Source organism: Lissotriton helveticus, chromosome 4_1 (genome assembly GCF_964261635.1).
Source record: "Lissotriton helveticus chromosome 4_1, aLisHel1.1, whole genome shotgun sequence".
NCBI lineage: Eukaryota > Metazoa > Chordata > Amphibia > Caudata > Salamandridae > Lissotriton > Lissotriton helveticus.
The window spans coordinates 1,046,766,568-1,046,780,863 of record NC_136063.1 but is presented as its reverse complement, the minus strand read 5'-3'; the positions used below and the strand labels follow the sequence as shown (position 1 = coordinate 1,046,780,863).

General features: G+C 44.6%; 1 protein-coding gene across 4 annotated transcripts in view; it reads right to left on the bottom strand.

Moving 5' to 3' along the window:
* LOC144828970 (kinesin-like protein KIF17) overlaps positions 1-14,296 on the bottom strand; it is a 1,092,500-nt gene that overhangs the window by 993,349 nt on the left and 84,855 nt on the right. The window lies entirely within an intron of this gene.

Genomic DNA, 14,296 nt, shown 5'->3' with positions numbered 1-14,296 from the left:
ACTCTGGGACATTCTGTCATTGGGCTATACTTGGGCTACATCTGGGTGATATGTGGGCTACATTTGGGCTCTTTTGTCTCTGGTGGCCATTTTGGGAGACTGCATGTCAGAATGTTTTAATGAAATAGAAAAGGATTTGAGAAGTCACTCAAAATGTGCCCTAATTTTTCATTCTGCAGCACTAATCATACTTTCTATGGCAAAATATACCCCCTCATGTTGTTTCTTTTTAAATTAAATGTTTTAAGAGTTACCACTTTATTCCAATCAAGATGGCTTCAGGTGTGCCATACCTTTGTAATAAGTAGGACTGTTAGCGCTCTAGTTGTTCTTTAGAACACTCTGGGACATTCTGTCATTGGGCTATACTTGGGCTACATCTGGGTGATATTTGGGCTACATTTGGGCTCTTTTGTCTCTGGTGGCCATTTTGGGAGACTGCATGTCAGAATGTTTTAATGAAATAGAAAAGGATTTGAGAAGTCACTCAAAATGTGCCCTAATTTTTCATTCTGCAGCACTAATCATACTTTCTATGGCAAAATATACCCCCTCATGTTGTTTCTTTTTAAATTAAATGTTTTAAGAGTTACCACTTTATTCCAATCAAGATGGCTTCAGGTGTGCCATACCTTTGTAATAAGTAGGACTGTTAGCGCTCTAGTTGTTCTTTAGAACACTCTAGGAGGCTGCAGTAGAACACAAAGGAATCAACTGACAGTCCTTGTTGGATGTACATGTTTTACTGAGAATGTCAGACTTCATTTTCACATGACTGAGAAAGATAATGTGAATTTACAGAAAATATGCTTTCAGTTTAGCTTATAGATCCCCTTCCAAACCACTGTGGGAAAATCATGAGATATTAGTTTTCTTTCAAACAATATTCATGATATCACAGCAGAAGGTTTTTTCACATGGTAAAATCACCTTAGAACCCACCACAATTCCTAAAACGAGTATGGTACCATCAACAAATGATTTATAATGTAACTAAAGTCCTAAAACCCTCTATTAACTACAATGCTTTTTAATGAGGTGCTATCATGTATATTGGTCCCAAGATGGCTGCCAACACTTCTTGGATGAAGTGCTGACAGCCAATCAGATCAGATGTGTGGTTAGGCTCCGCCCAGATATATATCTTTTTTTGAACCTAAATTACTCCAAATCCACTGGAGCACATATATTGAGACCTAGCAAAGACACATCGGGCTAACAGTCCCTACAATTTTGCCAAGTTTCGTGCAAATCCATTCAGCCGTTCGAGCTAAAAGTGAGGCCAACCGCCCTATGGAAATTAACATGGGAAAAACGCGTTTTGGGACCCCCCTTTTTTCTCGGCCCCCCCTTGATGAAACCCCCCCAAATTGTCAGGGGCTGCTCAGAAACACAATGTTCCATTTTCCTGAAAATTTCAGCCAATTCCGTCCACAAACGCCAAAGTTATTAGACATAGAATTTTCAAAAATCCCATAGAGAAAAAATCCTAACTATATATACCTACTGGCGACCGCCAGTAGGTAATATATATATATATTTTTTTTTTTCCCAAACAAAGCCCTGGCGCTCAGGCGGGCACATGACGTTGTCCTGCAATTGACAGTGTTCTCTGCCTCGTCGCAGCTCGCTATCAGTCCTCCTCAATTTTTACATGCTCGGCGCGTTTTGAGGCAATCGCGCCCCTTCTTCATGAGCTAAACATCCAGACAAAGTCTTTGCATCACCTATTTATTAATTATTTCTTCAATCAAATGGAACCGCCTTTAGTGGGCGTGACTCGGTTGGTATCCTGTCATATTGCATGCTGGTATTTGCAGTTCTTTAGGTGAGTTTATAGTGCTTTACCTTAGTAGGTTCAGTGTCTTTCTGTTGTTTCTGTTGTATTTAAGCTTGTCATTCTCCTTTGGTAGGGCGGAGTTCCTGGATTCACGAGCTTTAATTTTGCGTAAGGGCAACGTGCTGAATAAGAAGGAATTATTGTCCTTCTCAGCCTTTCTTTGCAGAAATGGTGCTCAGCCTGTTTCCGCGGCGCGGGCCGGCGCGTTTTTTAATTTTTCCAAACAAAGCCCTGGCGCTCAGGCGGGCACATGACGTTGCCCTGCACTTGACAGTGTTCTCTGCCTCGTCGCAGCTCGCTGTCAGTCCTCCTCAATTTGTACATGCTCGACGTGTTTCGAGGCAATCGCGCCTCTTCTTCATGAGCTAAATATCCAGAAAAAGTCTTTGCATCACCTATTTATTCATTATTTCTTCAATCAAATAGAACTGCCTTTAGTGGGCGTGACTCGGTTGGTATCCTGTCATATTGCATGCTGGTATTTGCAGTTCTTTAGGTGAGTTTATAGTGCTTTACCTTAGTAGGATCAGTGTCTTTCTGTTGTATTTAAGCTTGTCATTCTTCTTTGGTAGGGCGGAGTTCCTGGATTCACAAGCTTTAATTTTGCGTAATGCAATATGACAGGATACCAACCGAGTCACGCCCACTAAAGGCGGTTCCATTTGCTTGAAGAAATAATGAACTAATAGGTGATGCAAAGACTTTGTCTGGATGTTTAGCTCATGAAGAAGAGGCGCGATTGCCTCAAAACGCGTCGAGCATGTAAAAATTGAGGAGGACTGACAGCGAGCTGCGACGAGGCAGAGAACACTGTCAAGTGCAGGACAACGTCGTGTGCCCGCCTGAGCGCCAGGGCTTTGTTTGGAAAAATTGAAAAACGCGGCGGCTCGCGCCACGGAAACAGGCTGAGCACTATTTCTGCAAAGAAAGGCTGAGAAGGACAATAATTCCTTCTTATTCAGCACGTTGCCCTTACGCAAAATTAAAGCTCGTGAATCCAGGAACTCCGCCCTACCAAAGGAGAATGACAAGCTTAAATACAACAGAAAGACACTGAACCTACTAAGGTAAAGCACTATAAACTCACCTAAAGAACTGCAAATACCAGCAGGCAATATGACAGGATACCAACCGAGTCACGCCCACTAAGGGCGGTTCCATTTGATTGAAGAAATAATGAATAAATAGGTGATGCAAAGACTTTGTCTGGATGTTTAGCTCATGAAGAAGAGGCGCGATTGCCTCGAAACGCGCCGAGCATGTAGAAATTGAGGAGGACTGACAGCGAGCTGCGACGAAGCAGAGAACACTGTCAAGTGCAGGACGTCGTGTGCCCGCCTGAGCACCAGGGCTTTCTTTGGAAAAATTGACAAACGCGGCGGCCCGCGCCGCGGAAACAGGCTGAGCACCATTTCTGCAAAGAAAGGCTGAGAAGGACACTAATTCCTTCTTATTCAGCACGTTGCCCTTACGCAAAATTAAAGCTCGTGAATCCTGGAACTCCGCCCTACCAAAGGAGAATGACAAGCTTAAATACAACAGAAAGACACTGAACCTACTAACGTAAAGCACTATAAACTCACCTGAAGAACTGCAAATACCAGCATGCAATATGACAGGATACCAACCGAGTCACGCCCACTAAAGGCGGTTTCATTTGATTGAAGAAATATTGAATAAATAGGTGATGCAAAGACTTTGTCTGGATGTTTAGCTCATGAAGAAGTGGCGCGATTGCCTCGAAAAGCGTCGAGCATGTAAAAATTGAGGAGGACTGACAGCGAGCTGCGACGAGGCAGAGAACACTGTCAAGTGCAGGACAACGTCGTGTGCCCGCCTGAGCGCCAGAGCTTTATTTGGAAAAATTGAAAAACGCGGCGGCCCGCGCCGTGGAATCAGGCTGAGCACCATTTCTGCAAAGAAAGGCTGAGAAGGACAATAATTCCTTCTTATTCAGCACGTTGCCCTTACGCAAAATTAAAGCTCGTGAATCCAGGAACACCACCCTACCAAAGGAGAATGACAAGCTTAAATACAACAGAAAGACACTGAATCTACTAAGGGAAAGCACTATAAACTCACCTAAAGAACTGCAAATACGAGCATGCAATATGAAAGGATAGAAACCGAGTCACGCCCACTAAAGGCGGTTTCATTTGATTGAAGAAATAATGTATAAATAGGTGATGCGTTTAGCTCATGAAGAAGAGGCGCGATTGCCTCGAAACGCGTCGAGCATGTAAAAATTGAGGAGGACTGACAGCGAGCTGCGACGAGGCAGAGAACACTGTCAAGTGCAGGACAACGTCGTGTGCCCGCCTGAGCGCCAGGGCTTTGTTTGGAAAAATTGAAAAACGCGGCGGCCCCGCCGCGGAATCAGGCTGAGCACCATTTCTGCAAAGAAAGGCTGAGAAGGACAATAATTCCTTCTTATTCAGCACGTTGCCCTTACGCAAAATTAAAGCTCGTGAATCCAGGAACTCCACCCTACCAAAGGAGAATGACAAGCTTAAATACAACAGAAAGACACTGAATCTACTAAGGTAAAGCACTATAAACTCACCTAAAGAACTGCAAATACCAGCATGCAATATGACAGGATACCAACCGAGTCACGGCCACTAAAGGCGGTTTCATTTGATTGAAGAAATATTGAATAAATAGGTGATGCAAAGACTTTGTCTGGATGTTTAGCTCATGAAGAAGAGGCGCGATTGCCTCGAAACGCGTCGAGCATGTAAAAATTGAGGAGGACTGACAGCGAGCTGCGACGAGGCAGAGAAAACTGTCAAGTGCAGGACAACGTCGTGTGCCCGCCGGAGCGCCAGAGCTTTATTTGGAAAAATTGAAAAACGCGGCGGCCCGCGCCGTGGAAACAGGCTGAGCACCATTTCTGCAAAGAAAGGCTGAGAAGGACAATAAATACTTCTTATTCAGCACGTTGACCTTACGCAAAATTAAAGCTCGTGAATCCAGGAACACCACCCTACCAAAGGAGAATGACAAGCTTAAATACAACAGAAAGACACTGAATCTACTAAGGTAAAGCACTATAAACTCACCTAAAGAACTGCAAATACCAGCATGCAATATGACAGGATAGAAACCGAGTCACGCCCACTAAAGGCGGTTTCATTTGATTGAAGAAATAATGTATAAATAGGTGATGCGTTTAGCTCATGAAGAAGAGGCGCGATTGCCTCGAAACGCGTCGAGCATGTCAAAATTGAGGAGGACTGACAGCGAGCTGCGACGAGGCAGAGAACACTGTCAAGTGCAGGACAACGTTGTGTGCCCGCCTGAGCGCCAGGGCTTTGTTTGGAAAAATTGAAAAACGCGGCGGCCCGCCGCGGAATCAGGCTGAGCACCATTTCTGCAAAGAAAGGCTGAGAAGGACAAAAATTCCTTCTTATTCAGCACGTTGCCCTTACGCAAAATTAAAGCTCGTGAATCCAGGAACTCCGCCCTACCAAAGGAGAATGACAAGCTTAAATACAACAGAAAGACACTGAACCTACTAAGGTAAAGCACCATAAACTCACCTAAAGAACTTCAAATACCAGCATGCAATATGACAGGATACCAACCGAGTCACGGCCACTAAAGGCGGTTTCATTTGATTGAAGAAATAATGAATAAATAGGTGATGCAAAGACTTTGTCTGGATGTTTAGCTCATGAAGAAGAGGCGCGATTGCCTCGAAACGCGTCGAGCATGTAAAAATTGAGGAGGACTGACAGCGAGCTGCGACGAGGCAGAGAACACTGTCAAGTGCAGGACAACGTCGTGTGCCCGTCTGAGCGCCAGGGCTTTGTTTGGAAAAATTGAAAAACGCGGCGGCCCCGCCGCGGAATCAGGCTGAGCACCATTTCTGCAAAGAAAGGATGAGAAGGACAATAATTCCTTCTTATTCAGCACGTTGCCCTCACGCAAAATTAAAGCTCGTGAATCAAGGAACTCTGCCCTACCAAAGGAGAATGACAAGCTTAAATACAACAGAAAGACACTGAACCTACTAAGGTAAAGCACTATAAACTCACCTAAAGAACTGCAAATACCAGCATGCAATATGACAGGATACCAACCGTGTCACGCCCACTAAAGGCGGTTTCATTTGATTGAAGAAATAATGAATAAATAGGTGATGCAAAGACTTTGTCTGGATGTTTAGCTCATGAAGAAGAGGCGCAATTGCCTCGAAACGCGTCGAGGATGTAAAAATTGAGGAGGACTGACAGCGAGCTGCGACGAGGTAGAGAACACTGTCAAGTGCAGGACAACGTCGTGTGCCCGCCTGAGCGCCAGGGCTTTGTTTGGAAAAAGTCACGCCCACTAAAGGCGGTTCCATTTGATTGAAGAAATAATGTATAAATAGGTGATGCGTTTAGCTCATGAAGAAGATGCGCGATTGCCCCGAAACGCGTCGAGCATGTAAAAATTGAGGAGGACTATCAGCGAGCTGCGACGAGGCAGAGAACACTGTCAAGTGCAGGACAACGTTGTGTGCCCTCCTGAGCGCCAGGGCTTCGTTTGGAAAAATTAAAAAAGGCAGAGCACCATTTCTGCAAAGAAAGGCTGAGAAGGACAATAATTCCTTCTTATTCAGCACGTTGCCCTTACGCAAAATTAAAGCTCGTGAATCCAGGAACTCCGCCCTACCAAAGGAGAATGACAAGCTTAAATACAACAGAAAGACACTGAACCTACTAAAGTAAAGCACTATGAACTCACCTAAAGAACTGCAAATACCAGCATGCAATATGACAGGATACCAACCAAGTCACGCCCACTAAAGGCGGTTCCATTTGATTGAAGAAATAATGAATAAATAGGTGATGCAGAGAATTTGTCTGGATGTTTACCTCATGAAGAAGAGGCGCGATTGCCTCGAAAAGCGTCGAGCATGTAAAAATTGAGGAGGACTGACAGCGAGCTGCGACGAGGCAGAGAACACTGTCAAGTGCAGGACAACGTCGTGTGCCCGCCTGAGCGCCAGGGCTTTGTTTGGAAAAATTGAAAAACGCGGCGGCCCCGCCGCGGAATCAGGCTGAGCACCATTTCTGCAAAGAAAGGCTGAGAAGGACAATAATTCCTTCTTATTCAGCACGTTGCCCTTACGCAAAATTAAAGCTCGTGAATCCAGGAACACCACCCTACCAAAGGAGAATGACAAGCTTAAATACAACAGAAAGACACTGAATCTACTAAGGGAAAGCACTATAAACTCACCTAAAGAACTGCAAATACGAGCATGCAATATGACAGGATAGCAACCGAGTCACGCCCACTAAAGGCGGTTTCATTTGATTGAAGAAATAATGTATAAATAGGTGATGCGTTTAGCTCATGAAGAAGAGGCGCGATTGCCTCGAAACGCGTCGAGCATGTAAAAATTGAGGAGGACTGACAGCGAGCTGCGACGAGGCAGAGAAAACTGTCAAGTGCAGGACAACGTCGTGTGCCCGCCAGAGCTTTATTTGGAAAAATTGAAAAACGCGGCGGCCCGCGCCGTGGAAACAGGCTGAGCACCATTTCTGCAAAGAAAGGCTGAGAAGGACAATAAATACTTCTTATTCAGCACGTTGACCTTACGCAAAATTAAAGCTCGTGAATCCAGGAACACCACCCTACCAAAGGAGAATGACAAGCTTAAATACAACAGAAAGACACTGAATCTACTAAGGTAAAGCACTATAAACTCACCTAAAGAACTGCAAATACCAGCATGCAATATGACAGGATAGCAACCGAGTCACGCCCACTAAAGGCGGTTTCATTTGATTGAAGAAATAATGTATAAATAGGTGATGAGTTTAGCTCATGAAGAAGAGGCGCGATTGCCTCGAAACGCGTCGAGCATGTAAAAATTGAGGAGGACTGACAGCGAGCTGCGACAAGGCAGAGAACACTGTCAAGTGCAGGACAACGTCGTGTGCCCGCCTGAGCGCCAGAGCTTTATTTGGAAAAATTGAAAAACGCGGCGGCCCGCGCCGTGGAAACAGGCTGAGCACCATTTCTGCAAAGAAAGGCTGAGAAGGACAATAATTACTTCTTATTCAGCACGTTGCCCTTACGCAAAATTAAAGCTTGTGAATCCAGGAACACCACCCTACCAAAGAAGAATGACAAGCTTAAATACAACAGAAAGACTCTGAATCTACTAAGGTAAAGCACTATAAACTCACCTAAAGAACTGCAAATACCAGCATGCAATATGACTGGATACCAACCGAGTCACGCCCACTAAAGGCGGTTTCATTTGATTGAAGAAATAATGTATAAATAGGTGATGCGTTTAGCTCATGAAGAAGAGGCGCGATTGCCTCGAAACGCGTCGAGCATGTAAAAATTGAGGAGGACTGACAGCGAGCTGCGACGAGGCAGAGAACACTGTCAAGTGCAGGACAACGTCGTGTGCCCGCCTGAGCGCCAGGGCTTTGTTTGGAAAAATTGAAAAACGCGGCGGCCCCGCCGCGGAATCAGGCTGAGCACCATTTCTGCAAAGAAAGGCTGAGAAGGACAATAATTCCTTCTTATTCAGCACGTTGCCCTTACGCAAAATTAAAGCTCGTGAATCCAGGAACTCCACCCTACCAAAGGAGAATGACAAGCTTAAATACAACAGAAAGACACTGAATCTACTAAGGTAAAGCACTATAAACTCACCTAAAGAACTGCAAATACCATCATTCAATATGACAGGATACCAACCGAGTCACGGCCACTAAAGGCGGTTTCATTTGATTGAAGAAATATTGAATAAATAGGTGATGCAAAGACTTTGTCTGGATGTTTAGCTCATGAAGAAGAGGCGCGATTGCCTCGAAACGCGTCGAGCATGTAAAAATTGAGGAGGACTGACAGCGAGCTGCGACGAGGCAGAGAAAACTGTCAAGTGCAGGACAACGTCGTGTGCCCGCCTGAGCGCCAGAGCTTTATTTGGAAAAATTGAAAAACGCGGCGGCCCGCGCCGTGGAAACAGGCTGAGCACCATTTCTGCAAAGAAAGGCTGAGAAGGACAATAAATACTTCTTATTCAGCACGTTGACCTTACGCAAAATTAAAGCTCGTGAATCCAGGAACACCACCCTACCAAAGGAGAATGACAAGCTTAAATACAACAGAAAGACACTGAATCTACTAAGGTAAAGCACTATAAACTCACCTAAAGAACTGCAAATACCAGCATGCAATATGACAGGATAGAAACCGAGTCACGCCCACTAAAGGCGGTTTCATTTGATTGAAGAAATAATGTATAAATAGGTGATGCGTTTAGCTCATGAAGAAGAGGCGCGATTGCCTCGAAACGCGTCGAGCATGTCAAAATTGAGGAGGACTGACAGCGAGCTGCGACGAGGCAGAGAACACTGTCAAGTGCAGGACAACGTCGTGTGCCCGCCTGAGCGCCAGGGCTTTGTTTGGAAAAATTGAAAAACGCGGCGGCCCCGCCGCGGAATCAGGCTGAGCACCATTTCTGCAAAGAAAGGCTGAGAAGGACAAAAATTCCTTCTTATTCAGCACGTTGCCCTTACGCAAAATTAAAGCTCGTGAATCCAGGAACTCCGCCCTACCAAAGGAGAATGACAAGCTTAAATACAACAGAAAGACACTGAACCTACTAAGGTAAAGCACCATAAACTCACCTAAAGAACTTCAAATACCAGCATGCAATATGACAGGATACCAACCGAGTCACGGCCACTAAAGGCGGTTTCATTTGATTGAAGAAATAATGAATAAATAGGTGATGCAAAGACTTTGTCTGGATGTTTAGCTCATGAAGAAGAGGCGCGATTGCCTCGAAACGCGTCGAGCATGTAAAAATTGAGGAGGACTGACAGCGAGCTGCGACGAGGCAGAGAACACTGTCAAGTGCAGGACAGCGTCGTGTGCCCGTCTGAGCGCCAGGGCTTTGTTTGGAAAAATTGAAAAACGCGGCGGCCCCGCCGCGGAATCAGGCTGAGCACCATTTCTGCAAAGAAAGGATGAGAAGGACAATAAGGTCATAGGAAGCTTGTTTCCGGTCCAGGGAAGGCATGGCTTGGCAGTTTGGGCTGGACTGTTCCCATGAGGCACAGGGTCAGACTGATTTGCATATGGCCATGTCTGAACTGGGGTGGCAGAGTGGGCTAAAGAACGGTGATGGATTAAACCCAGATCTTTTGACTGGGTGTGAGTGTTTGATTGGGTCAGATGCTCCGTCCATCACCACCCCCTTTTGTACCGCTTTGTTTGCCATAAGTTGGCAGGGTATGCTCAGACATGAGTCCCTTGCTCACTTTGCCACTGGATTCAAGCAAGCCTGGCTGAAGAGCGCTGAAATGCAAGAAACCGGTCCTAGGAAGCTTGCTTTCTGGTCCAGGGAAGGCATGGCTTGGCAGTTCGGGCTGGACTGTTCCCATGAGGCACAGGGTCAGACTGATTTGCATATGGCCATGTCTGAACTGGGGTGAGGGGGGGCTAAAGAACGGTGATGGATTAAATCCAGATCTTTTGAATGGGTGAGAGTGTTTGATTGGTTCAGATGCTCCGTCTATCACCACCCCCTTTTGTACCGCTTGGTTTCAAAATGCAGCAAGGCTTCGGTGCAAGGTCCAGTTGCTTCATCGTCGAGGATCCTGTCGACAGGGCTTGCAGTGTGAAGTCAGGCTTCGGGGATGCGGCTGGCGAGGTTTCGGTTCCGAGGAGCTGTGAAGCTGCAATGCTGAGTCCGGCGTTGTAGTCAAGGCTGCTGTTGGTGAGATATTTGAGGACCTGGGCCGTAGATGCACTGTGTCGTCGGGGATGAGCCAGCTCCAAAGAATGCGGTGGGAGATGCAGATCTTTGCAACAGGTCCAAACCACACCGCAGCAGCGAAGCGTCACTTCTGCTCTGGGTTGCACGGCTCAGCCGAAGAGAAGATTTATCAGTTCTGCTGGCAAGCACCTTGGGCCAACTTCCACGAGTGCAGGACTAGGGTGGCACTACTTGGCAGGGTAGAGTCACAGATCACAGAGTCCAGATGCAGGTCCAAAGAGGTTGAAAGCCTGTTCTGTCCCCAAGGCTTCAGATCAGGAGACCAGCCAACTAGTCCTTGAAGTCACTCTGGGTTCTGGGTTTAAGAGGTGCAGGTCCAGTTCTTCTCACCCAGGCACAAGGGAAGCAGGCAGGTCATAGGCACAGCAGAGTAGGAGTCCAGCAGAGTGGCGGTCATTCAGCATACAGAGGTCTTTCTTCCTGGCAAAGTATCCACAGGTCCAGATGTTTACTGAAGTGGTAGTGTCTGAAGTCCTTCTTTTATGCACAGAAGTGGGGAGGTGCTTCTAGATGCATGCCTTTGAAGTGCACAGATGCACTTCCTTCCATGCCCAGGCTCCAGACTAACTACAGGAGGTATGCAGTCCTTTGTGTGGGGACATCCTATTCACGTGTAGGTGGGGCTGGGCCCAGCCCTTCCTGTCATCCTGCCAGTGATGGCCCACTCAGTCACACCTAAGCTACCACTGTGTATGGCTGCCAAGGAGGAATACACAAAGCCTAACTGCCAACTACACCCAGTCATGTGACCAGAGACAGCTTGCATGCATCAAACGCCTAAAGCACAAAAAATGCCAACTTTTTAAAAGGGGCATTTTCAGAATTGTAATTTAAATCTTACTTCACCATAAGTTAGAATTTTAAATTGGGATTCCAGAGAGACCACATTTGAATCAATTATATCTTTCCATTAGGAAATTACACTTAATAAATGTAATAGCTTAATCCCAATGTTATTCTATGGGAGGTATAGGCCTTGCAGTAGTGAACAAATAATTTAGGAGATTTTCACTATCAGGACATGGAAAACTTTTAAAGTACATGTTTATGAAATTAATTTCTAGAGGTCTGGCGTCCCTTATTAACTTTGCTCGCAACGGAATTCTGGGAATTGACATGCCCTTGATATCTTAGGCTCCTCCGCCTTGGGGACACGCAGATCCACAAAAAGCGTAATCCCAAACAGCCACGGTGATTTGCCATACATTTAGCACTTCCCTTTTTTCCCTATTCTTTTGTTTTGTGGACAGGGGGTGGGGGCTGGTATTTGTTATTCTGTTCCATTTACTCCATCTGAGGGTTTTCTCCTGTAGACCCGCTCCAAGCATATTACTCAGTAATGCTATCATTGATGACAAATGATGTCTGTATTGCATTGTATTTAAGGAGCAGGAGGTCCTGTTATTCTTTTCTCTGTTTGAAAACCAATAAAAGATTTAAACCATAAAGTACATGTTTAACTTTTTAAATGCACTGCACCCTGCCCTCAGGACTGTCCAGGGCATACACCAGGACAGTTAATATTAACAAGCATTTGCAATGCAATAAGTCACGCATTTCAAAGAGCTAGTGGTGGTGTAAATGACAATGTCCTTTACCTATTTGTTTTGGCTTGGAATGTAGTGGATGTTTGTAGTTTGGTGTGAAATGATGTCGGTTGTATTGGAATTATTAATTGCGGAATGGTGTGTAAATTTGAGGTATGTTTTGGAGGTAAGTGGTGTGTTGCGGAATTGTGTTGTGTATTTGAACTATGTGGTTCTGTGTGGAATTATGTGGTATGTCTTGTAAATATGTGGAATTGAATTGTGTGACGTTGAGTGAAATTATGCTTATTGGAATTGTTATGGTGTGGAGTGCATTTATGTGCATTGCTGGTATGTGGCATCGGGTGCATTTATGAGGGTTTTTATTTGCATTGTAATGAGTAAAGTGTAATTATCTGTAGTTTAATTATGTGGAGCTGAGTGGCGTTATGTGGAATGCAATTATGTTGTGTGGGCTAAGAGCTGTGTGGCATTGAATTGTGTTGTGTTGTGTGGAATTGAGTCTTTTTAAACAACAGTGGTCCTTACAAGCAAATGGACAAGATTAAATAAATATAGATACAATCGTTTCTATATTGGTGTGACATGTCCAGCCGGACAGAGGTCAAATATTCAGTTTAGAGTAATTGCAACAAATTCATCAACAATTTGCAAAGTGGGGCACAAGCCTGTACCCTACTAAAGAGACACAAGAAGTGAAACACGAATTGCTTTTAGGCAAAAGCTAACGGTTCTGTAAATATCACAATTACAATAGTAGAACAGTATTACAGACACCTTTACATGTTAACTGACACATGGTACATAGATGTATAAGGCGTGCAATTAAGGTCGACGGCGTTTTGATCCCACTACATAGTTATGGGGATCATCATCAGAACATTTAGTAAATGCCTAAACAATAAAAGCCTCGTTTGCCGTGACTGAGCCAGCCAAGGGAAAGGCTCGTTGACCGGTGACCTTCGAGTAGGAAGGTGTTGGACGGGACCCAAAATCGGAGTCCACGCTGAAGCGTCAAGTGTAATAAAAACCAATACGGGTGATCGCTTCAAATGTAGGCACATTAGCAGAGATTAAGCAGGAGTGTCGGACCCTCACGATGGAGTGAGTAAAGTGTAATTATCTGTAGTTTAATTATGTGGAGCTGAGTGGCGTTATGTGGAATGCATTTATGTTGTGTGGGCTAAGAGCTGTGTGGCATTGAATTGTGTTGTGTGGAATTGAGTGGCAGGGTTTGTAGTGATACTATGTGGCATGGTGTGGAGTAGGTGTGGAGTAGTATTTTATGGTGTGGAATTATGTGATATGTTGCAAAGTTGATTTTTTAGTAGAGTGTAATTATGTGTTTTGGAATTGACTGGACATATCTGCAGTATAAACATGCTGCTTGAAATGTAGGTTGGACTGTAATTATGTGTAGTGAAATTATATGGAGTCAAATTGTGTTGTGTGGAGTGTAATTATATGGTTTGCAGTGGCGTGGAATTATATGTAGTTTATGTTATTGGCTTGTAATTGTATAGCATGGAATGGAATGATGTGATGTTGAAGTGTGTGTAGTTGAATTGCGTGGCATGTTATTATAAGATGTTAAAATGTGTTCTGTGTAGTGGATTTATGTAGAATGGATTTGTAGGTAAAGATGTCTGTGTACATGTTTACCAACATTTGCAGGGATGTTGTGTGGCCATGTATATGCACTATCCAAAAGCAAAATCCACTAAATTAGCAAAATTGTGTTCTGTGAAGGTAGTGAAGCATTCGCATAACAAAAGGTTTAGCTGGACACAATATAGACCGCTCTTTCGGTAGAAAAAAAGGGGTGATTAAAGATTGTACGCGCCAAAATTAAAAAGGCAGTTGGGGTAACCATCCAACTTGTGGGCAAAGTAACCCAACTTGACTTCCTATCCAAAAAAAGAGGCGAGTAAGTAACGTAAACCTTATCTTTTAATGGTCTGTGGTGACGTATATGTTCAATTAAACACTGGGGGAGCTCAATGAGTGTAACATTACCCAACATTTACTGCTCAAGCACAGCAGTTGTTGCCAGGTCACAAGTCTAAACTAAGACTGACTCAGTCTTTCATTTTTCCCAAGGTCATGAAC